The sequence below is a fragment of the Equus caballus genome, chromosome 8 (genome assembly GCF_041296265.1).
Source record: "Equus caballus isolate H_3958 breed thoroughbred chromosome 8, TB-T2T, whole genome shotgun sequence".
NCBI lineage: Eukaryota > Metazoa > Chordata > Mammalia > Perissodactyla > Equidae > Equus > Equus caballus.
This window is the reverse complement of record NC_091691.1, coordinates 77,658,482-77,681,124: the sequence shown is the minus strand read 5'-3', so window position 1 is coordinate 77,681,124 and position 22,643 is coordinate 77,658,482. Positions and strand designations below refer to the sequence as shown.

General features: G+C 40.3%; 1 protein-coding gene and 1 long non-coding RNA gene across 3 annotated transcripts in view; one reads left to right on the top strand and one right to left on the bottom strand.

Moving 5' to 3' along the window:
- ELAC1 (elaC ribonuclease Z 1) overlaps positions 1-6,090 on the bottom strand; it is a 15,402-nt gene extending 9,312 nt beyond the window's left edge. The window contains exon 1 of one of the 2 annotated variants that reach the window (XM_023647821.2): positions 5,863-6,090. The gene's annotated coding sequence lies outside the window, so the exon portion shown is untranslated. The remainder of the gene's footprint in view (positions 1-5,862) is intronic. The other variant, XM_023647822.2, reaches the window with a different exon arrangement.
- On the top strand, positions 5,891-22,643 carry LOC111774748 (uncharacterized). The gene is made up of 3 exons (XR_002809965.2): positions 5,891-6,094; positions 15,015-15,179; positions 19,722-22,643. It is a non-coding gene; the product is annotated as an uncharacterized lncRNA (long non-coding RNA).

The window sequence follows — 22,643 nt, the reverse complement described above, 5'->3', positions numbered from 1 at the left end:
AGTTGAATTCCAACTATATGACATTCTGGAAAAGGCAAAACTACAGAGACAGTAAAAAGACGGTGGGTGGTTGCTAGTGGTTTGCGGGGAGGGAGGGAAGGATGAATAGGTGGAGCACAGGGGACTTTTAGGGCAGTGAAACTATTCTGTGTGATACAGTAAAGATAGACACATGTCATTATACTTTGGTTAAAACCATAGATTGGGGGTTGGCCCCATGGCCGAGTGGTTAAGTTTGTGCGCTCTGCTTTGGCAACCCAGGGTTTTGCCGGTTCAGATCCTGGGTGCAGACCTAGCACCGCTCATCAGGTCATGCTGAGGCGGCATCCCACATGGCAGAACTAGAAGGACCTACAACCATAATATATAACTATGTACTGGGGGGCTTTGGGGGAAGGAAAAAAAAAAGCCTTCCTCTATTTAAAAACAAAAACCAAAAAAACCACATAGATTGTAAAACACAAAGAGTGAATAAACCCTAATATAAATTTTAGTAGTAATAATTATGTATCAATATTGGTTCAACAACTGTAACAAATATACAACACTAACGCAAGATGGTAACAATAGGAGGAACTGGGGGGCAGGGTGAGGGAGTATATAGGAACTCTCTGTACTTTCCACTCAATTTTTTTAAAAAGTCCTTCTAATCAACACTAAACAATAACAACTCTAGCTGAGGTTCTGGGCAAGAGACAGGATTTAATTGTGCTGACTGAGTGGTATCTCTGGTGTCTATGGTGATCAGCCCTTTCTCTGAACGATCATAAATACAGCAGTGCTCTACAACACTCTACAGGACTGCTGACCCCTCAGAGTACAGCGGAGTGAATGGCTCACTCCCCTAAATGACAGGCTCTATGACTGGTTAGGACTCAGCTTTCTGCCATTATAAGTGATCAGCAATAACCTGTTGAAAGTGTAGATTTCTGCTCCTGGCATCGCTCTTTTTCCTTTCACTGTTTCTGAGCACATCTGCTATCTCTGATATACTTCCGTGATGGGAGATGTACATCAAATAGAATAAATGAGAATAAACTCAAACTTACACATAACCAATTTAGATTATCCACACTGATGGCAAGGAGGAAAACATATAAATAATTTTAAGAAAAAGTACTAAAATAAGAAAATTTGACAGAGAGCTGAATATACAATATACAAAACTATCAATAATTTGCCACAACTAGAAGGACCTGCAACTAAGATATACAACTATGTACCAGGGGGGATTTGGGGAGATTAAAGCAGAAAAAAAAAAAAAACTATCAATAACTTTTCTAAGTCCTAGCAATAACCAGATAAAAATAGAAATGGGAAAAAAATCTCATTCACAAGAGGAAAAGAAAACCTTATAAAATCATTAGAAATAAAGTTAATAGGAAAGGAACAGGACCTAAAAGACCCAAAGAAATGGAAATACACCTTATGCTCCTTGATGGGAAGATTTAATAACACAGAAATGTTACTCTTTTTATAATGTAGATCCATTGAATGCAAATTCTTTCAGATTTCCAATGGGATTTATCTTGGAACAAAAAACAATCCAAAGGTCACATGGAAGGAAAAATAAATGTCTGAGAATGGGCAAGAAAATTACCTAAAGTAGTGAGCAGTGACTTATCTTTCCAGATTTTAACACTTACTACACTAATCAGGTATAATTAAAAGAGAATAATATTGGCACAAAAATAGAGGTGAAGAGAAGGGATGGTCCAGAAATAAAACCAGTTATGTATGAGAATCAATATATAACAAAAGTATTAAAAGAGTGGTTTATTTAATAAACAGCACTGACATAATTGGCTATTTTTGCAGAAAAAAATAAAGCAAGATTCTCACTTTGCATTATATATAAAAATATATTCCACATGGTTTAGAAATTTAAATGTAAAAGGTGCAATAAAACGTTCAAAAAAATTAGGAGAGGGGCTGGCTTGGTGGTGTAGTGGTTGAGTTTGTGTGCAGTGCTTTGGCAGCCCAGGGTTCATGGGTTCGGATCCCGGGGTTGGACCTACACACCACTCATCAAGCCATGCTGTGGTGGTGTCGCACATAAAATATAGGGGAAGACTGGCACAGATGTTAGCTCAGGGCCAATCTTTCTCAAGCAAAAAGAGGAAAAATGGCAATGGCTGTTAGCTCCAGACCAATCTTCCTCACCAAAAAGAAAAATTAGGAGAATACATATATATATCGCTTTGGGGATGAGAAAGCCCTTATTGGCAAGATAGGAAACTCACAAATTTAAAAAAAACAGACATTTTCACAACATAAAAACTTTCATATATCAAGACTCATAAAGTCAAAAGATCAAAAAAACACCTGGAGAAAACTGTTTGCATTGTATGATAAAGGGTTAATGCCCCTAAGAAAAAGTTCATGCAAATGCATTCGAAAAACAAAAATAACTGACAGAAAAATAAGCAATAGATATGTACAGGAAATGGACAGAAGAGATCCAAAAAGCCAATAAGCATAAAAAGTGCTCAGTCTCCAGGTAGTTAAAAGAAATGCAGATTAAAGAAACAAAGAGACACCATTTTTCACACATCAGCTGGCAAATATTAACACTAGCTAGTGCTAACCAGGACAAGGGAACAACTGTACTGTCACATGTTACTAGTGATGGAGGTGTGAGTTGCTATTATGTTTTAGGAAAGTAATCTGGCAATACATATTACCAATAATAATGATGCAGCTAACGATAAAACACTTTAACCCAGCAATTCCATTTTTGGGAATCAACCCTAAAAAAAAAGGTTCTATGTACAACGATGTTTACTGTGATACTTTTAAGGTGGCTAAAATATAGATGCAATCTGAGTATATGTCAATAGGGAAACACTCGAATATTTTATTGTATATTTATACCATGAATTATTTATTCTGCAGCTAAGTCAGGTCTGCAACTCTTGTTCTGAAGGGATGACAGTAAGAAAAGTTACAGATAGCTATGGCATGATCTCATTTTTATAGCAATGCCCCAAACCCCTACAAATATAAGACAGAGAAAGTCTCGTGTGGAAGGATACATAGCATATTGTTAATACTGGTTATCTCAGGGGTAATTAAAATGGTGGGGGAGGGGGGATTATTAACTTTTCTTTTAAATCATTGGGTTGTTTTTGGTTGCAATCAGCAGCATTTATCTATTTAATTTCTTTAATTTTTTTTCTTTTGGTGAGGAATATTGGTCCTGAGCTAACATCTGTTGCCAATCTTCCTCTTTTGCTTGAAGAAGACTGGCCCTGAGCCAACATCTGTGCCAATCTTCCTCTATTTTGTATGTGGGACGCTGCACAGCATGGCCTGATGAGTGGTGTGTAGGTCTGCACCTGGGATCCGAACCCAACAACCCTGGGCTGCTGAAGCAGAGCGTGTGAACCCAACTATGCCACCAGGCCAGCCCCTTACTGTTTTTCAAATGATGATTTTTAAAAAATATGTCATAAGGCTGAACATGCTTTTCTAATTACACATCACCTAATCTTTCTTTCCATTTGGGGACACAGTCAGCTCCCCACCCTCCTCATGCACACACCTCACACACACAGGTGGTATGTCTCCACCCCAAGCACAAGCTTTGAGGTTATTGCCAGTGTGCCTTCATGGGCTACTCCACATTTTTACTTCCAAGATCAAGCCTTCCTCTGATAATTCAGTTGTTTAATTTGCAGAGGCTTTCCTGCTGGACTGCAGTTTGCAAGAGAGGTGAGAATAAACAATGTAGAAACTTAAAAACATTAAAAGTTAATAAATGCAGAAGGAAGAATAAAATATAATCACTTTGCAATCCCTAACAAATAATGGATCTGGGCCAGTGGTACCTAACCCTGGAGCATATTAGAATCACCTGAAGAGCTTTTAAAACATATCAGTGATTGGGCTCCATCCCAGAAAAATTAAATTCTGCTAGTGAGACATATGTTTTAGTATTAAAAGAAGAAATTATTTCCCTGATTCTAACATGCAGTCAGATTTGAGAACCACTTAGTGAAAGGCTAACAGAGAACTCTAATGGATGGATCAGGCTGACCCGAACACACCAGTCAACCAAGCAATCTTTCTAAAAAACTTTTTACTATGAAAAATTTCAAGCACATACAAAAGTAGAGAGATTAGCATCATGCATTGCCACATACATATCATCTAGCTTCAACAATTATCAACTCACGGCTAATCTTTTTTCATCTATATCCCCCACCCATCATCCAAGAACACCTGCTAAGTGGTATTGGGTACCTCCATCAAGAAGCATGCTGTCTGGCTGTCTTTTTCTGATGTTAACAGCCGCTAATGATCATTGTCAGGATCCATTATTTCATTGGGGGTTTCCAAAAGGTGATGTTCTTTCATTCCTTCTGCAGTTATTAGCTGGCATCCTTGTGTAATTTCCCACTCAATTATTTAGTTACCCTGCGGTGCAATTTGTACTGAAAAGGCTCACTGATCAATCTTAACACCACAAAGAGAGACAAGACCTTATCTAACGCATAATGTGATGCAAATGAAATACACAGTAATGCTATGAGATTTCTTGCCAAAAAGTGAACCTGAATCTGAAAAAGGCTGCAATCTCAATACCAGTTTATTAAAGGACATCACCAGGATGGAAAAACAAAAATCCAGCATGTAGGAAACTTTACAGGACAAATGACTTGGTTTCTTCAACAAGTAAAAAACAAGGAGAAAAGCAAAACAAAGAAGGAGGGGATAAAGAGATTAAAAGAGACCTCAACTAAATGTAACATGTGTAGTTTGTTTGGATCCTGATTTGGACAAACTGATAATGGGGGGGGGGGGGGGCGGGAAGACAACTGGGGAAATGTAAACGCTGACTGGATAGATGATAACATTAAATGCTTATTATATTAATAATGGCTTTGTTTTAAAAAGGAGTTGTGTTTTATAAACATAAACAAGTATTTAACGGATGAAATGGTACAATCGGATTTGCTTTAAAATAATCCAGTGGCCGTGAGGGTAACAGATAAAAAGATTGATCATGAAAAATGGTACACTATCCATTTTTGCATATGTTTGAAAGTTTCCCATACAAAACGTTTAAAAGGAAGCCAAATAATCAAAACCATTCCACTAGGTTGGCAAGTAATCAGTATTTAATCAATGGGTCAATTTCATCGACATACACCCCTTTAGACACTAGAAATTAAAAGTGACCAAACTACATTTGGTCCCTTTCTTCTTAGACAAAAACCCCCAGCCGCTTGCTTTCTCATGACTATGATCCACCTTGGAGGAAGTGCATATTCTGGGCGAGAACCCAGCACACGACCACAGTACTGTCTCTTGACACTGGGCCAGCGCCTCTCAGTCCTGGCTGCATATCACAATCACCTGGTGACTCTCGGCCTCAGCAACTGGAAGGCTTGCCAAACGATTCTAAAGGCAGCGGGTTGAGAACCCCTTTTCCGGCAAGGAGTGCCAACCCTGGGATCACCCTGTGGTGTAGGCAGAGCAGTTACTGCCACCCTCAATTTTACAGATGAAAGAACCGTGAAAGCAGAAATAGAGTGGGCGGCCAAGGCAGAGTCAGGGCCAGAAGCCAGGTCTCCCATCACCAGCGAACCCAGGCCCTCCTCCAAGTCAGGGTCAGGCTCCCAAAGGGAGACGCGGCGGCGGCAGGAGCGCCGGGCGCCGGAGGCTCCCGCCCCGAGGAGGGGACGCGGCGCGCCCTCGGTCCCCCGTGCTCCCCGGGCCTGGGTCCTCGGCTCTGGCCCCGCCCGCGAGCCGGGAGGAACCGCCCGCCCGAGCGGCTCAGCCCCGACGGCGACGCGGGGGAGGCCGCGGCGGCGCAGCCCCTGGCCCGCCCCCGCCGGCGCGCCCTGCCCCACTCACCAGCTCCCCGAGGCCCCCGGCAGGAGCCGAGGGAGGCGCAGCCGGCCACGGGGCAGCGACGGGCGCAGGCGGAAGTGCGCCGCCGGCCGTGTCCGCGCGCGGCCGCTCTAGGACGCGCCGGAGGTCCGCGCTCGGTGGCGCCCAGCCGGCCAGGCCGCGTGGGGAGGCTCGGGCCGGCTGGAGGCACCGTCCCCAGCCTGCGGTGGCTCCCTCTCCCGCACCAGTTCTCTGGGTAAGATGGTGACAGGAACCGGTGAGGACCAGAGCGCCCGAAGTGAAAACATTTACTGCTCCGCTTTTTGTTTTCCGTGTGATGTTTTTAAACAAAAATATTCTCCTTGATGCTTTGCTCCTGCGTATGTTTTTGTAATTTCTATTCTTTCGTTGGGATGAATCTCTTTCAGTCGCTAAATCTAAAAGTTTAAGCTTGCAGTGCCTTAAGAGGAAAAAGCAATGTGCCTTTGAATCAGAGTTCATAGCAGCTCTACTAGAGATCACGAGTCTCCGCTCTTTCTATTCCACTTTACTCTTCTGGGGATACCCGGAATATTTGCTTAAAATCTGAAGCTGCCTGTGCTGGACTCACACCAGCATTGCAGGTGTGTTCTCTTACACAGCATAGCCTGCTGGACGTGCGAGTGAAAAGCCCGGGCTGCTGTGTGCGGAAACTGCACGTGGTGATTGCAACCATAAGGGGAAAAGACACATTCGGTTTATATTCCAACTTTTAAAAAGATATTTCAAGGTTCTGTGCAGTGCCAGATGCACTGATTTTTGCTCGATGTACTCGAGGTGGTCGAAATATCCAGCAGCTTCATAACAGGAATAGAAGTGCCGTGTCTGTGGGGTTTTTGAAACTCCCACGAGAGAGAAATCAGGAACCGTTGCCCCTCACCCCACCCCACCCTGACCGCTTTGCTCAATAAACCATAATTTACTCTTTGGCCTCTTCAAAGCCTTTACTTATTCAAGTATTAATTGAGCTCCAACTTTGTGGATAGTATTATTGTTATGCAGAGACAAATTTTAAAATATGTAATGGCCCCTGGTTTTAGGAGCACGACTGAGGTTGGGAAAAGATGTATCAGGAAACAGTCAAGTAACAACATGAGGGAACAAATGAGAAGACAAAATGAGTGATAAGAATATGTAAGAAAGCTGGGGCTGGCCTGGTGGCAGTGGTTAAGTTCACGTGCCCTGCTGTGGTGGCCCCAGGGTTGGCAGGTCAAATCCTGCGCGGACCTAGCACTGCTCATCAAACCATGCTGTGCCCAGGGCCCACATAAATAGAGGAAGATTGGCACAGGTATTAGCTCAGCGACAATATTCTTCAAGCAAGAAGAGGAAGATTGGCAAGAGATGTTAGCTCAGGGCCAATCTTCCTCACAGGAAAAAGAAAAAAAATATATGGAAGAAGGGCTATTACTAGCCATGAGATAAGAAGAGGTGGGACTTGAGCTGGGTGTTGTAGGATGGCTGAGACAGACTAATGTTACGGAAGTGGAAAAATGAGGTGGATTTGGTCATGTGGGGTCTGATTTAGCAAAGTATTATACACTGGAACTTGAACCTGGTTTATCTGACACTTGCCTGGCTAAGAGGAGCTCAAGAAGACACATTCTACAGCTAGGTCTTGATCACAACTCCGCTAGAGGTCCCCCACAGCAGTACCCTCCATAGACCTGCCCTCTCCAGAGGTTCCTGGCTTGTTCTTCCCACCCATCAAGGCTTCCTACAACTCCTCTTCTTAGAGGTTATTCCATCTTTAGAGAACAGTGGGTAGAACGTTTTGTTCATTTTAAAAATTTTCCATAATGGGAAATTTTAAATGTACATGAAAGTTGAGAAAACGTTTAATGAACCTTTGTGTATAATGATCACTCACCTTCAACAGTTAGTAATAGCTGGTCCATCTCGTTTCACCTATAACCTCTGCCCCTCCAAAAGCAACAATAAAACCCTGGATTATTTTAAAGCAAATTCCAGACACAATGTCATTTTATCCATACACACTTCTGGAAGCATTTAAGGATCTTTTCTTTTAAAAAAAAAAAAAAATCTCACCATTACATAACGATAGTGGGCAGTTCAGTATATAAATATAAAAGATAAGGACTTTAAAAAGTACAACCATAATATTATTACCATCAAAAGACAATAATTTCATAATATCATCAAATATCCAGTCACAGTTCAAATTTTCCTGTTCATCTCATAATTTTTTGAAGCTTACTTGTTCAAGTCAGAAAATCAAAATATAAAATTAAAAACTTAAAAAGCTCTCTTAAAAAAACTACAATATTATCGTCTCACCTGAAAAAGTTAATAATTCTTTAATAGAACCTGATTTGTTATAACATCCAATTACTTATTACTATCATTGAATTACTGCTTAATGTTCAAATTTCTGTGATTACTCCTGGAGTATGTCATATGTACTTGGTTTGTTTGAATTAGGATCCAAAAAATGTTTACACATTGCATTTGGTATAATTCTTTAAAGTTTCTTTTAAATGTTAATGGTTTCTTTTGCCTCCTTTTTCTTGCCATTTATTTGTGGAAGAAATTAGGTCATTTGTCCTCTAGAATTTCCCAGATTCTGGACTTAGCTGATTGCATCTTCATGGTATCATTTAACCAGTTCCTCTATCCCCTGCATTTCCTATCACATGGGAGTTAGATCTCGAGGCTTGTTCTAAGCCTTTTTGGTGGACAGAGCTAAGAAATATATATATTTTAAGGTAAAATAAATTACAAATTCATACTGATATTTCCAATTCAAGTGTAAAATTATAGAGTTTTTACTTAATTTATTTGATTTTATATCAAATGTCACTATATCAAAAATCTTGATTCCTAATGACATTAACATAATTTGTTTGATTTAGCTGCAGTAAACTAACCCCAGCACACCATTAGATATATCCTACTAGGTATGTACAGTCAAAATACTGTGTTTTTGGGTTACTTAAGAATGATTTTTTCTGTGTTGTTATGCCACCAACCTGATATACAATTAGATTGCTTTGTTTATTTATTTTTAGGTATTTATTTTTTGTTTTTTAGTTATGTAAATCACTTACATGGGTTCCAAAGTCAAAATTATATTCAGAAGTATATTAATTCCTTCCTTCCATAGGTGACACTTTCTTAAAATTAGTTTTAGAGGAACTTCCAGAATGACAGCATAAGGAACTCCATGGGCCCATTCCCCAGAAAAACTGGTTAAAATGATCAAAAAATGATCATTTAAAGCTCTGGAAATGGTCCTAAGGACATTTAGCAAAAGAAGAAACATTTATTCAAAAACTCTATTAAAATTCAGTAGAAACAGTGAGAGTTTGTGGTATGTGAACTGAGACCTGCTTCCTCCCTTCCCCCTCCCAAATCAGTGAGACTGAGCCTTCACTGCAGACTTGTGCAACCAGTAACCCAGGGCTCCCTCTCTTCCCAGCTCACAGTCAGAGGGCTGTCTTCCAGGTAGGGCTAGCATGTTAGTGTTTCCCATCCTGTCCCTAGCTACTGGTTGTTGAGGCTAAATTCTAGGCAAGTGTGACTAAGAGGTAGGATGGAGCCTTTAGTTTGGCCATGCCCTAACAAGAATACTACTAGGACCCTGATTGCCCTTGCCCTGGCTAATGTGGTGGTTCCATGCTGAGAGAGGCCAGCCAAAAAGACCTGAGGTTGATATCAAACCTCTTAATCTCAAGTTTGTGTGCTCAGTGTACAGTAAGCTAATCACTGAGGCATAGTGCATGGAGATAGAAAAAATTTTATTTGAGTTGGCCAAAATGAGAAGGTGGGAGGATAGGTTGTCTCAAATCTGCCTTAATGAAAGAAGAAAGCAGGGGGTCTTTATAGAGCTAAGGGGCTTGGGAGGAGGAATTTCAGAGAAACAAATGGGAAGTCCATGTTTCTTTCACTCCAGATAAGCCCTTGGGCAATCAGACTTTTGGGCATGGAGAGCAGCAACTGGGTCTGGTTATCTAGTGATCAGTAACTTCCTTAAAAGCATTATTTTTCTTCTGCAAAACAAGCCCATAAATCCTTGTGACCCTTGAGTCACCCCTCAGGTTAAACAAGAAAACAGCAAATTAACAAGATTAACTTCTTTTCATCTGTGTCTGTGTTGAGAGCAAGGTTGAAGGGTAATCATGTTCTTATTGAATATTTACAGTAACCCTCAGGTACCCAGCTTCAAGGTCACTGCTTTCCTCCCCAAGTCCCCAGCACCTAAATTGGTGGTATCACTGAGAGGGTAACGTGCCATTGTCCATAGCTCTCTAGGTCCAGTGCCTTGGCTCAGAGATTTTGCCTGGGGAGAAAAGCAGGGCTAAAACATACCTCAATCTCTTCCAACAGACTGACTTCACTTACAACAGAATGTGAAGACATTCAAGCTTAAGGGCACTCTCAAAATGAATGGAGATGATGGTGAAAGGGGATTGGGAGGAGATTGGTAGAATCATTGGACATATAGGCTAAATTGTCAGCAGCTAGTTTTTCTAAGAGAACCAAGGGGCAAGAGACAATTGAGAGGAGCCTACCTGAGGTCAGAACAAAACTCAAACACTAACCTGAGGAACTATTTCTTCAAAGGAACTCAAATTTGATTGCTTTAGTCTCTGGAACAATTTATGCCCCGAGACATTGTTGAAAAAAGAAAATAGAGCAACAGCCTGGCAATTAGAAGAGCTTAATAGCTGGCTGTAGTCAGGGAAGGAGAAAAAGAGAGTCCTGCCCAAATCATTGTCATCCCAGGATGGATGTGGGCATACCCAAGGCTGCATGTCCTGAGGAGAAATATCAGAGGGTTAACTCTGTAGGCTGAGGGGGGATGGTTCCACTAAAATAATCCAGCGGTCACTAAACTAACAAACAGGCAAATAAGAATAACAAATCCCAGAGGTGGGGGGCAGTACCCAGAATTGCTATAATATAGTGTCTAAAATGTGCAGTTTCCAACAAAAAATCATAAGAAATGTAAAGAAACAGGAAAGTATGACTGGAAAAAAAAAAAGTAGGCAACAGAAACTGCCCATGAGAGTGACCAGATGTTGGATTTAACAGACAAAGCTTTCAAAGTAGCCAGTATAAATATTTTCAAAGAACTACAGAAAATCATGATTAAAGAAGTAAGGGGATGTATGATGACAATCACATCAAATAAGGAATATCAATATGGGGTAAAAAAATTATTACATAAAAAGGAAATCCTGGAGTTGAAAAGTACAGTAACATGGAAAATTCAGTAGAGGGATTCAACAGTAGATTTGAACTTACAGAGAAGAAAGAATTCGCAAACCTCCAGCTCGATTGACAGAAATCATACAACCCAAAGAACAGAGACAAAAAAATGAAGAAAAATGAGTAGAACCTCAGAGAAATGTATGACACCATTAAGCACACCAACATACAAATAGTAGGAGTACCAGAAGGACGGGGGAAAGGAGCAGAAAAAATATTCAAAGAAATAATGGCTGAAAACTTCACAGATTTATTGAAAAAGCAATAACCTCCACATCCAGGAAGCTCAACAAACTCCAAGTAGCATAAACACAAAGAAATCCACAAACAGACACATTGTAGTAAAAATGCTGAAAGAGAAGACAAGAAGAAAAGCTTGAAAGCAGCAAGAAGAAAATGACTGATCACTTAGAAGAGAACCTCAGGAAGATTAACAGCTGATTTCTCGGCAGAAACAAATGGAAGCCAGAAGTCTGTGGGATAACATATTCATAAGTGTTCAGATTAAAAACCTCTCAACAAAGAATCCCATATCTGGCAAAGCTATCTTTCAATAATGAGGGTGAAATAAAGACATTCCCAAATAAACAAAACTGAGAACTTGCTGCTAGTAGACTTACTTTACAGGGAAGTTCTTCAGACTGAAAGCAAGTGACCCCTGATGGTAATTTCAATCCACATGAAAAACAAAAAGTATCAGTAAAGGTGCACTCCTTGCAGCTGGACAGCAAGTTATTTTTGCAAGGAAGTTGCAAGCAGCACGCCTCCTTGGCTGACACAATCCTGTGTCAGCATACAAATTTCTTCCTCATTCCTTTTCACAGCTGTCTAATACTGAATGATTATATTATAGTTTATTCAGTCAGTCCCTGGATTGTTTCCAGTCTCTTGCTTTCACAGTGTGATAACAAATAGCTTTGTGCATAAGTTATTTTTTATTTCTGCAAGTATATCTTTGCCATAGATTCCTACAAATGGGATTGATGGCTTGACAGGTAAATGTGTGTATAATTTTGCTAGAGATTGCTAAAATCCCCTCCATGGGGGTTGTACCACTTTTCCTTTCATTGGCAATTTATCAGAGTACCTTTTTCCTCAGAACCTCAATGCCATTAATGGTGTCAAACTTTTGGATTTTTGCCAATCTAACATCTTAGACTAATTTAAATTTAAAATCTGTCATAATTGAGCTATGTTGAGTATCTTTTCATAAGTTTAAGGGTCATTTGCATCTGTTTTTCTGTGAACTTTTCATGAATGTATTTTCCTTGGTTTCTTATTGTATTGATGGTCTCTTTCTTCTTGGTTTTTAGGTGCTTTCTATATCTTAGGCATAATAACTAACTATGGTATAAGTTGCAAATATTTTCCCAATTTGTCATTTCACATTGCTTAGCAACATGAACTTCTGTTTGATAGTTTGAGTCTTGATTTTGCCCCTTTGTGTTTAGGTGACCTTGGTCGGTTCGTTTAACTTTTCTGAGCCTCTGTTTTTCTTTTTCTTTTTTCTTTCTTTTTGAGGAAGATTAGCCCTGAGCTAACTGCTGCCAATCTCCCTCTTTTTGCTGAGGAAGACTGGCCCTGAGCTAACATCCGTGCCCGTCGTCCTCTACTTTATATGTGGGATGCCTACCACAGCATGGCACACCAAGCGGTGCCACGTCCACACCTGGAATCCAAACCAGCGAACCCCGGGCTGCCAAAGCAGAATGTGTGCACTTAATGGCTGCACGACCGGGCTTGCCCCAAGAGCCTCTGTTTTTCCATTGGCAGAGTGAGGATAATAATTGCTCTTCTTGCCTCAAACTTTTGTTATAAGACTAAATGGTGTTTGTTGAAAATGCTTTGTAAAGTGTTATTAAAAGGTGAGTCGTTACAAAGTGATACCTAGCATATCTAACAATATAATTTCTACAGATAGAAGAAGGCTGCCTTCCCTTTTCTCTCTCATTCTTTGCTTAGAGGTAACCTACACGTAATATAACAGTGGTCTTCTTGAATCAGTAATTGAACCTGCCTATTAGCTTGTCTAAGGTGTAACTGACCTGGAATTAAGAGGGAAGGATAGCCGGCCCTGTGGCCGAGTGGTTAAGCTTGTGTGCTCTGCTTCTGTGGCCCAGGGATTCACCAGTTCAGATCCTGGGCGCAGACATGGCACTGCTCATCAGGCCATGCTGGGGCGGCGTCCCACATGGCACAACTAGAAGGACCCACAACTAAAATATACAACTATGTACTGGGAGGATTGGGGGAGAAAAAGCAATTAAAAAAAAAAAGATTGGCAACAGTTGTTAGCTCAGGTGACAATCTTTAAAAAAAATTTAAAGAAAAAGGGAAGAATAATACCTCTGATTACAAATTAGTAAAAAGCAGTGGTCAAGTTTCAGAGCCAATGAAGTGCTAACATGGTGGACTCTGTGACTTTGTTTTCCTCATTCAAATTATATTTGGAAACTTTTTTGTCGATCATTTGGTAATGGAAATCAAGCACTGCTTAAACCTACATGGAGAAAGAGCCCTGAACTGAGTGAGAAAGAGATTTGAGTCTATACAAAATAAACAAAAGACATGACCACAGCCCTCCATTTGCTTAAAGTCTTGTTGATGGGCTAATATATACACACTTATAAATAGACATGTTAATTGGGTGTCAATCAGAATTATTGGTTACAAGCGTGGAGATCAATTTTGGCTAATTTAAGGAGATTGGAAAGCCCACAGAATTGACAGAAAACTTGAATCAATGGAGGCAGCAGGCACCAAAGCCAAGGTCTTGCCTCAGTGCCTTCTTAGGGCGCTGCCACTGACACACCACCACTACATGCTTGCCACTGTTCTTGGCTGCCATGAGGCAGAGAGAAGGAGGAGCCTGCCCCATGAGCTTTGGCTTCCACAGAGGAAGGCAGCACATTCTGTTCCTTGCAACACTATACATAGCGGGGAATCGCTCCAAAGTAATAGGGTTGGATACTGAGTGTCACCCAAAATATCTTTTTTTTTTTTTTATTAATGTTATGATAGATTACAAGCTTGTGAGATTTCAGTTGTACATTTTTGTTAGTCATGTTGTGGGTACACCACTTCCCCCTCCATACCCTCCCCCCACCCCCCCTTTTCCCTGGTAACCACCGATCAGATCTCCTTCTCAATATACTAATCACCCAAAATATCTTTAACCATGCACCTCAAATTTAACTGACTGACACGAAACTTTTGTTTCCTTCATCCGCACGTGCTTCTTCCTCTATTCATTCCCTAAATACGTTGTGTTTCTTTTTGCGATCATAGCACTTGGATTTCACTCAAGTTACTTTGATAGAATTTTTAAACCCCATTCCTCTCCTCTCAAATCTGTGGTGACCATTTTCTAAATGTCATTGGGATAGACGATCTGCTATAAAGGCTGTCATTTGCTTTGAAGTATTTCAGTGTATTTGTCTGATATTAAGTATTTGTCAATTAATTTAAGCTTTAATTTAAGGGGTGGTCATCTGATGTGTTATCAAGAGTCCTGGAGTGAGCATCTTACATCAGGAAGGGCTACACTGCAAAAGTAGCTGCCACAAGACTTTCTGCTATTGTCATTTTGATCAAAAATCAGTGCTTTGCTTATCGGCATATTGAATGTCAAAACGTGACGCTAGTGATTTGTTAATTAGCATGATGAATGTTAAAAATGGGCTCTCAATGTTAAAATGCAAGGTATTCAATATAGGCGTGTTGGTCCAAACAATTCAGAGATCCTCTTCACCCTTGGATGAACAGATTAAAGAATCCAGTGAGATTAGTCACGACGTGATCCAGAGTTCAGACAATAGATCTAGAAAAGAAACAATATCAGAAAATCCAGAAAGTCTCATTACTTTAACAATAGCTCTAGTAATTTCAATGTTTCTAACCTATAGACCTACATCCTGAAGGACCTGCTATGTTAGTCTGGATCCTCCAAGTGGCAGACACCAAGAGGAAGAAGTGAAAGTGAGGAAGGAGCTGGCAGGCTGTGAGAGCCCTCAGACCGGGGATGCAGGTCTGATTCCAGGTGGAAGAGAGCGAGAAGGAAGAAAGGCTAGGTAAGGAAAGAACTTTAGACTGAAATCCAGTTCTGAGCTTGGCGAGGCTTTGAGCTAGAATCACCTGTGAGAGTCCCCTCTCTCCCAGGCATGGGCCTGGCTTGCTGTCCCCGCTGTGTTAAGTCATTGGCTGATAGCAGCCTTGCAGGAAGCATGCCTTCCATGTGAATGAAGAGATGGATCTCAGGGTACAGTGACTGGGGCTGATGGTCGATTAGATTCCTAGAAGTTAGCGATCTGAGAGGCACATTCTCCTGGTTGCTGTACACGTAGTGTCTTAAGTGTAATTTTTAGACCAGCTTGAGATGGAAAATTGTTTTTATTTTTTATTTATTTTTTTAAAGATTTTATTTTTCCTTTTTCTCTCCAAAGTCCCCTGCTACATAGTTACATATTTTTAGTTGTGGGTCCTTCTAGTTGTGGCATGTGGGATGCTGCCTCAGCATGGCTCGATGAGCAGTGCTATGTCCGCGCCCAGGATCCAAACTGGCAAAACCCTGGGCCATCGAAGCGGAGCGCTCGAGCTTAACCACTCGACCACGGGACCAGCCCCGGAAAATTGTTTTTAAAGTTGCCTTCTATTCACTTTAGATGCAAACCAGATGGTATTTGACATCCATATTTTTCAGGATTCAACAACAGAGAAGATACTATTTGGGGCAAGGGGTGTGAAGTCACTGATATTGCTGACATATCTGAGCATTACTTGCTTTATCAGGCAATGAAAGACCTTTATTTGTCTGTTTACCCATTCCAGCCTTGATGAAAGTTGAAACCTGTATCTCAGCATGCCAATTATTGCAATAAATAACTATGACAGACTAGTTAAAAATGCTCTAGCCTAGTTGTTCTTAACCTACCTTAGGTAAAAAAAGGGCCCTTTAGAAAATTTGATAAAGATGATGGAAATTCTCCCTCCTAGAGCCACAAGCACAGTACTATACACAACTTCAGGGGCTTCCTGGACTTCCTGAGACTATTCATGACCCCCTGGATGAAAAGGGTATTTTTTCAACAAATGATGAGCTGGACACTTTTCTAGGTTCCGGGATACAGGAATGAAAAAAAAGATGCAAAAAACCGTATCTTCATGGAGTTTATATTCTAATGGGGAGAGATAGATAATAAATAAAATAAGTAAAATATATACTACATCAGATAGTAATAAGTTCTGTGGGGAAAAATAAGTAGGGAAGAGAGAGAATGCCAGGGAGTTTGGGTTACAATTTTAAAAAGGGTGAATCAGAGAAAGGCTCACCGAAAAGTGACATTTGAGCAAAGACCTGAAGAAGGTGAAGAGCAAGCTGTGGAGGTACAGAGAATGTTCCTGGCAGAGCGTGCAGCAAATGAAAGGGCTGCCTGGAGTCTGCCTGTGTGCTCAAGGCAAGTATGGCTGAAATAGAGCGAGAAAGCAGGGAGCATAGTAGGTGAGATCAGAGAAGTGAGCGGTGGCAGTAGTAGTGGGGGGTGATCACATAGGGCCTTTCATGGCACTATAAGTACTTAAGCTTAGCCATTGAGGGTTTTGAAAAGAGTGACTTGCTTCATTTTATGTTTAAAAGGATCACTCTTGCTGTTCTGCTGAGAATAGATTTCTGTTGGTGGCAAGGGTGGGAGACCACTTAGGAAGGCATTGCAAGAACCCAGAATAAAATAAGAACCCATGAGTCCCTACCAATATAAATAAATGAATAAAATAATGGAGAAGAAGGAAAATGTCTTCCTTATAATAGAATGCCAACCAATATATACAGAAGAAATGATAGAGTTAGAAAATCATCAATGGATGCTAAAACTTAGTGGGTGAAGGCTTGATAAGGAAGAGGGTGTTTACATAGTTTCAAAACATCTCCCAAGAAATTACTTATTTACAAAGGGAAAAATAACTTTAGAGTAGAGAAGGGATATTAGATTAGGTAATAGTATTGCATCGATGTTAAGTTTTCTGATTTTGATAAGGAATGGTACTGTGCTTATGTCAGAGAATATCTTTGATCTTAGGAAATGCATACAAAAATACTTAAGGGTAAAGGGGCATCTTGTCTGACACTTACTCTCAAATCATTCAGAAAATAAGTGTTTATGTGTGTATAGTGGGAAAGAGAGTGAATGAATGATGAAACAAATGAAGCAAAATATAAACAATTGGTGAATCTGGGAAAAAGTCAGGGAGTTCCTTGTACTACTCCTACAGCTTTTCTGTACGTTTGAAATTATATCTTTCAAAAAAATAGTAAAAACAAAAAAGAGGGAGTGATCCATTGTGTCAAATGATGCTCATGGATCTAGTAAAATAGCAATTTTAATTTGACCTTTGAATTTGGCAGTTTGTAGGTTTCAGTGGAGGCTGGGTAAGACCTGATTGGAGTGGGTTCAAGAGAGAGTGGAAGGAGAGGATGAAGTCAGCAAGTATAGAGTAACTATGGAGCATCTTTGAGGAGTTTTGGTTTAAAGGATAGTGACTTGGGGCAGTAGCTGGAGGGGAAGAGGATTCAGGAGTCCCCCTAGCTGCAATCAGTGTGCTAGTGATTTAATAGAGGGAAAGTCGATGATGCAGAGAAGGGAGAATTGAGAGCAAGGCCCTTGAGTGGGTGAGGGGAAATGGTACCCAGTGCCCAAATGGAGGGCTTCTTCCTGACTGACAGGGCCGTAGTTGGTTCTTAAGCACATGGGTGGAGATTGTCACTGCCCTCCAGCCTAAGAGCACCAGGAGCACACCTGTAGCTATTCATTGCAGCAATCAAGGATGCACACCATAGAGAACAGGGGGGCATCTCAGTAACAGGGTGTTAGAAAGCACCTATCATAGAATTTGGCTTTTGGTTGGGTGATTTTGCAGAGGGGCCACAGAAGTTGAGGTTCACTCTGGATTGGGGTTTGCTTAGGAAGCAGGGACAACTCTATGATTGCTTATCTCAAATCTTATCTATAGGGAGTGAGGCTAAAATTATAATTGGTAAAGTGTTAGTAGTCAAGCACACTAGCCAGGATTGGGGTTGGGGTGGGGTCTGGTCATTTCTGTGGTTTGGACAACGCCCATGTTCTGTCTGTGTATAGACAAGATGATGGAGTGGCCTCGTGTTATGTATTACTTTAATATGATTTCGAATGCACTTGTTTATGACTAAGACCAAAAGAAAAAAGTTGTTGTTTTGATATAAGAATGAAGTAAGTTGTGTCAGGATGTCATCATCTCATCTGTTGTCATTGATAAGCACTCGGTAGCTCAGCTGGGCCAGCACTGTTCGGGGGCTTAGCACCAGGAACACGTGGAGAAGCAACAAGGCACTCCTTGCAGACCTAATAAGCTGTCCGAAGACCTTGGGGCATTAGCTCCTAGCATAGTAAGGATGACTCCCTTATTAGTAGCTGTGACAAACTGCTCAGTCTGCTCAGTGGCCCATGAAGGAGATCAGCCTGCCCACCAACCCCGGCAACGTTGTTCCCTAGCAACGTGCTCTAGCAACAAGGGACTCGTATTTTGCGCCGGCAGCTGGAAGTCAGCTCTTGGTTGGTTTAGCCGTCTCTCCTGAGTGCAAACTCATATAAGAAGGTACACCTGGATTAAATTTGGACTTTATTCCTTTATCTCCCCTTGCCTGGAACAATAGTGTGATTAATCTGTCATTGGTTTGGAGCATGTTATTTTTTTTTATTGGCTTATTAAGAGACATTATCCTGTAGGCTATTGGCTTGTGAAACTATTATGAATCCCACAGTGAACCTGTGTTAAATTATTGGCAAAGGCAATCTCAGTCTCTGAGTATTAACTTGCTGCCCCCTGAAACAAAACACCTAGTTTTTGTCTTGGTTCATCATGGTCAGAGTAGCCTTGCCTGATTCTCATGTTCTGTGAGGTGGTTTACACCCAGCAGAACACCAAGGCCTGGTTGAGTTCCTAAACACACAAGGACAGCTGATAGTACCAGGCCAGCTCCTGGAGGGCAGGAGGTGCTGCTTTTCACTTTCTTAAGGTACCCGGGGAGCTGGGGGGAAGGGGAGCTGGAGGACATTCTCTTCTGATTGTCCTATTTCTCCATGAAATGGGAAGGAAGGCCATCTACTGAGGGTGAGGATGGGGGAGGATGTCAGAGACCTGAGAGCCGCGAAGATATCATAGTCGCTGGGCAGGGAAATGCCAGGAGCATTAAGGGTTTCTTGAAGTTAGTGACTATGAAGTGAGACACACAGCAGGACTGTGATTTTCTGCAGCCATGTTCTGCTCCCTGGGCTGTGCTCAGAGTAGGTGGAGAGTCTAGCTTAAACAGGATTGGATTTTGTCAAACCATGATGCAAGAGGTCTGAATCCTGGCTTGGATTCAATTTAGTAGCTACATGACCTCAATGGCTCAGCGCCTCACATTCTACATCTGTAAAACGGGGAAGATGTCGGTACCTACACCTGAGAAGCTTGTCGTGAAGTTTAAATGAATAAGCAGGTATCAGGTACTTAGGCAGCACTCAGGCTGTTACACCAGTTTTTTCCCCTTTATCACAAAGTCAACATGCAGTCGTTCCTGATTTTGTATTCTTACATTGCAGTCTTGGAACATGTATGCGGTGGGCGAGAGGAAGTGAGAAATAATTCCTTTACTGCTATGATTAAAATAAATAAGAAGAGAAATAGAGCAGGAAGCTCAATAAAAAGGAAAGATGAGCGGCAAAACCAGTGCTCCACGTGTGAATTGAAGTCTAACAATATATCCCCGAAAGATCAAGTATTCTGGACTCTGTGTGAGTGCGTTTAAAGGTTTAAGATAATACTAAGTTTTAAAAGTGCCCTATACACAGCAGCCTTTACAAACAAGGTCATAATGCATTTTTTAAGATTGGAAAATTTTGCAAAGAAAATACACACATCTCATTACAATTTATATCACAAAAGAAAAAAAACAATTCACATCATTTTGAAGTTTTTGGACTGATTCCTGGAACCATTTGTAATAAGTTGATCTGGTATCATATACCCTACGCAAGGCATTCCCCTTAAATTACTATTCCCATAAGCAATTACAAGACTGTTTATTCCATCTCTTTATCTTAAATCCAAAGGTGAGAAAGGCTAAGCAATGACTTTTGTGATGTGTGGCTTCCTTGAAGTTAATAATTAATACTTGGGATGTTATCAAAGGGAACATAATATCAATTGCAAAAATATGGTTTTAATTCCAGCTAATTTTAAAGGTCATTAGGCAAAGTATAAAACATTAGGCAGAAGTTTTACTTTGTCAAATATTTAGCTAAAATTGGCCTCAGAAATTCATTTTTCCACATATATATTTTATATTGCTACTTTCTATGGAAGAAGTTATATATATGCATATAATACAATAGATATCATTTAAAATAGATCTTATTTTCAAATTCACATTGACGTTGGCAGATTTACAAAGTGTGTAAGCACTATGGAAATTGATTTTGCACAGAAGTGACAGCAGTTGGTTCTGTGACGATTACCAAATCAAAAGATGTTAGTGAGCTGGCTACTGAGAATCTTTGGTGTAATTTATCAAATTCAAAACCAAATCTTTTATGTTTACCTCCAATACTTAAAATGCTGAAGACTAACGGATAAAATAGGTTTATACTGTATTTGAATTATAAATGGGAACTAAGTAAAAATCAAATGAACTGGTAAAATGTATTAAAAATGACCTAAGACTAGTCTTATAAGAACAGGTGAATAATTTTCATCTGAAATAGCAATTCTTGACGATAAGGAATTTAAGATCCAGATAAAATCGCCTATCACAGACGCCCTTCTTCGTGGAGAGGGACTGAGGCTAAGAGCTGGGCTCTGCCACTCACCAGCAGACCTTGGGCAAGGCGTTTAACCTTTCTGTGCCAGTGTCCTTCTTTGTAAAACAGGTGTGGGGAGAGAAGGTCATTGTGAGGATTAAATACGCTGATGCATGTAAGACACTTAGAACAATGCCTGGCACAAAGTAGGTGCTATCTATAAAAGTTAGTTTATCATTATTTGATAATTGTACATACCTAAGGTGTTGGTGATGACTCAGTGACTATGTAGGAATCAACGATTTGCTGGAATATACACTTAAAATTATGAAAGTAAGGGGAAATAATTTTTCCAGGCCATAAAAAGACATACTGAAAACTGGGGGATATATACCCACAAATTTCCCCTTAGTCTTAAGACTTTGAAAAGTGTGCTGAATGTAGGGCTAACTTCCTAAACAGCAAATTAGCAAGTAAGTGTTTATTTGGAAAAAACAAGATTAAACAGCCATATGAAGAGAGTCAGTTTATTGGCAAAAACCTGTTACAGAAAGAGACAAAGCACCCAAAAGTCATTTGACTTAATTTGTATCTTTTATGCAACTGAACTATGAACACATTTCCATATTATAGCCTGACTTACTTTCCTCTTTGAGAGGCACAATTTTCCTTATCCAAGAAAGGAAAGTAATTATTGTTTTAAAATCTAATCAGTAGTTTATCTGAGTAACTCCTGGCAAGGATTAAGGGAATTATGCAACGACTCATGTCCTAATAAGGCCTAGTTGAATTTATTAAAATTTGGAACAAAGCATTGAGCTTTTTCTCTGCTTACATTAAAACATCTTATCCTGATTTCAGATGAGGGAGATGACGGAGAAGTTTTCTGTAGTCGAATTATCTTGAATATTTTAAATATTGTTACTTTATTTAGCTGCTCTACGGAGGATTTATTTCATTTCAACATTTAGATGCAAATCAAATCGGTTGAGAGGAGAGAACAAATCTATGCCATTTTTATAAAGTCAGCAATGTGCCTGCACTTGAATATGTGTGGTCTTGTCTTAGATGGAAATACCTGATTGGTGCTATTCCATACTTGAGGACAGTCCCTTTAAGTGGAATCCCAGTAGAGAGCTCTGAGATTTATATTAATGTTCTCAAGTATCGTGTATGCTCAACAGAGCTGACTCCATTTTGGCGAATTCCACAGAACCCTGAAGCTGTTCAAGACTATGAAGACGTTATCTTTGAAGACTGAATGGATTCGGGAAAAAAGCTACAGGAGCATTTGAATGAAGTATTTTTTCTCAGGCAAGGCTTTTCCCACTCCCCTACCATCCTCTTTGGGCTTACTCAGTTATCCGAGAGCAGCAAATAATGCTCCACACCCCTTAATAATTATTATGCTTTGGTCTTAATTCATCAGCAACTCCTTTGCAAAGAAGAATGTAGAATCTTATTTCTCCAGAGGTTAATTTAGAGAAAGAAATGACAAAGGATAGGATAAGTCATATCATAAGACAACAATAGAGAAGAAACAAATATCCATTTGATAGCTAATCTTTCATAAATGAGAACTAGGTGCTAGGTTTTACTTAAGTACATTAGAAGTCTATAATTTATCATTGAACAGTATTCATTTTCAGAAAAGTGTTTGTGTGCTGTAATTTTTGTTCTTATAAGCACCCTATAAAAACTGTACATAAAAATAGATGAAACCAA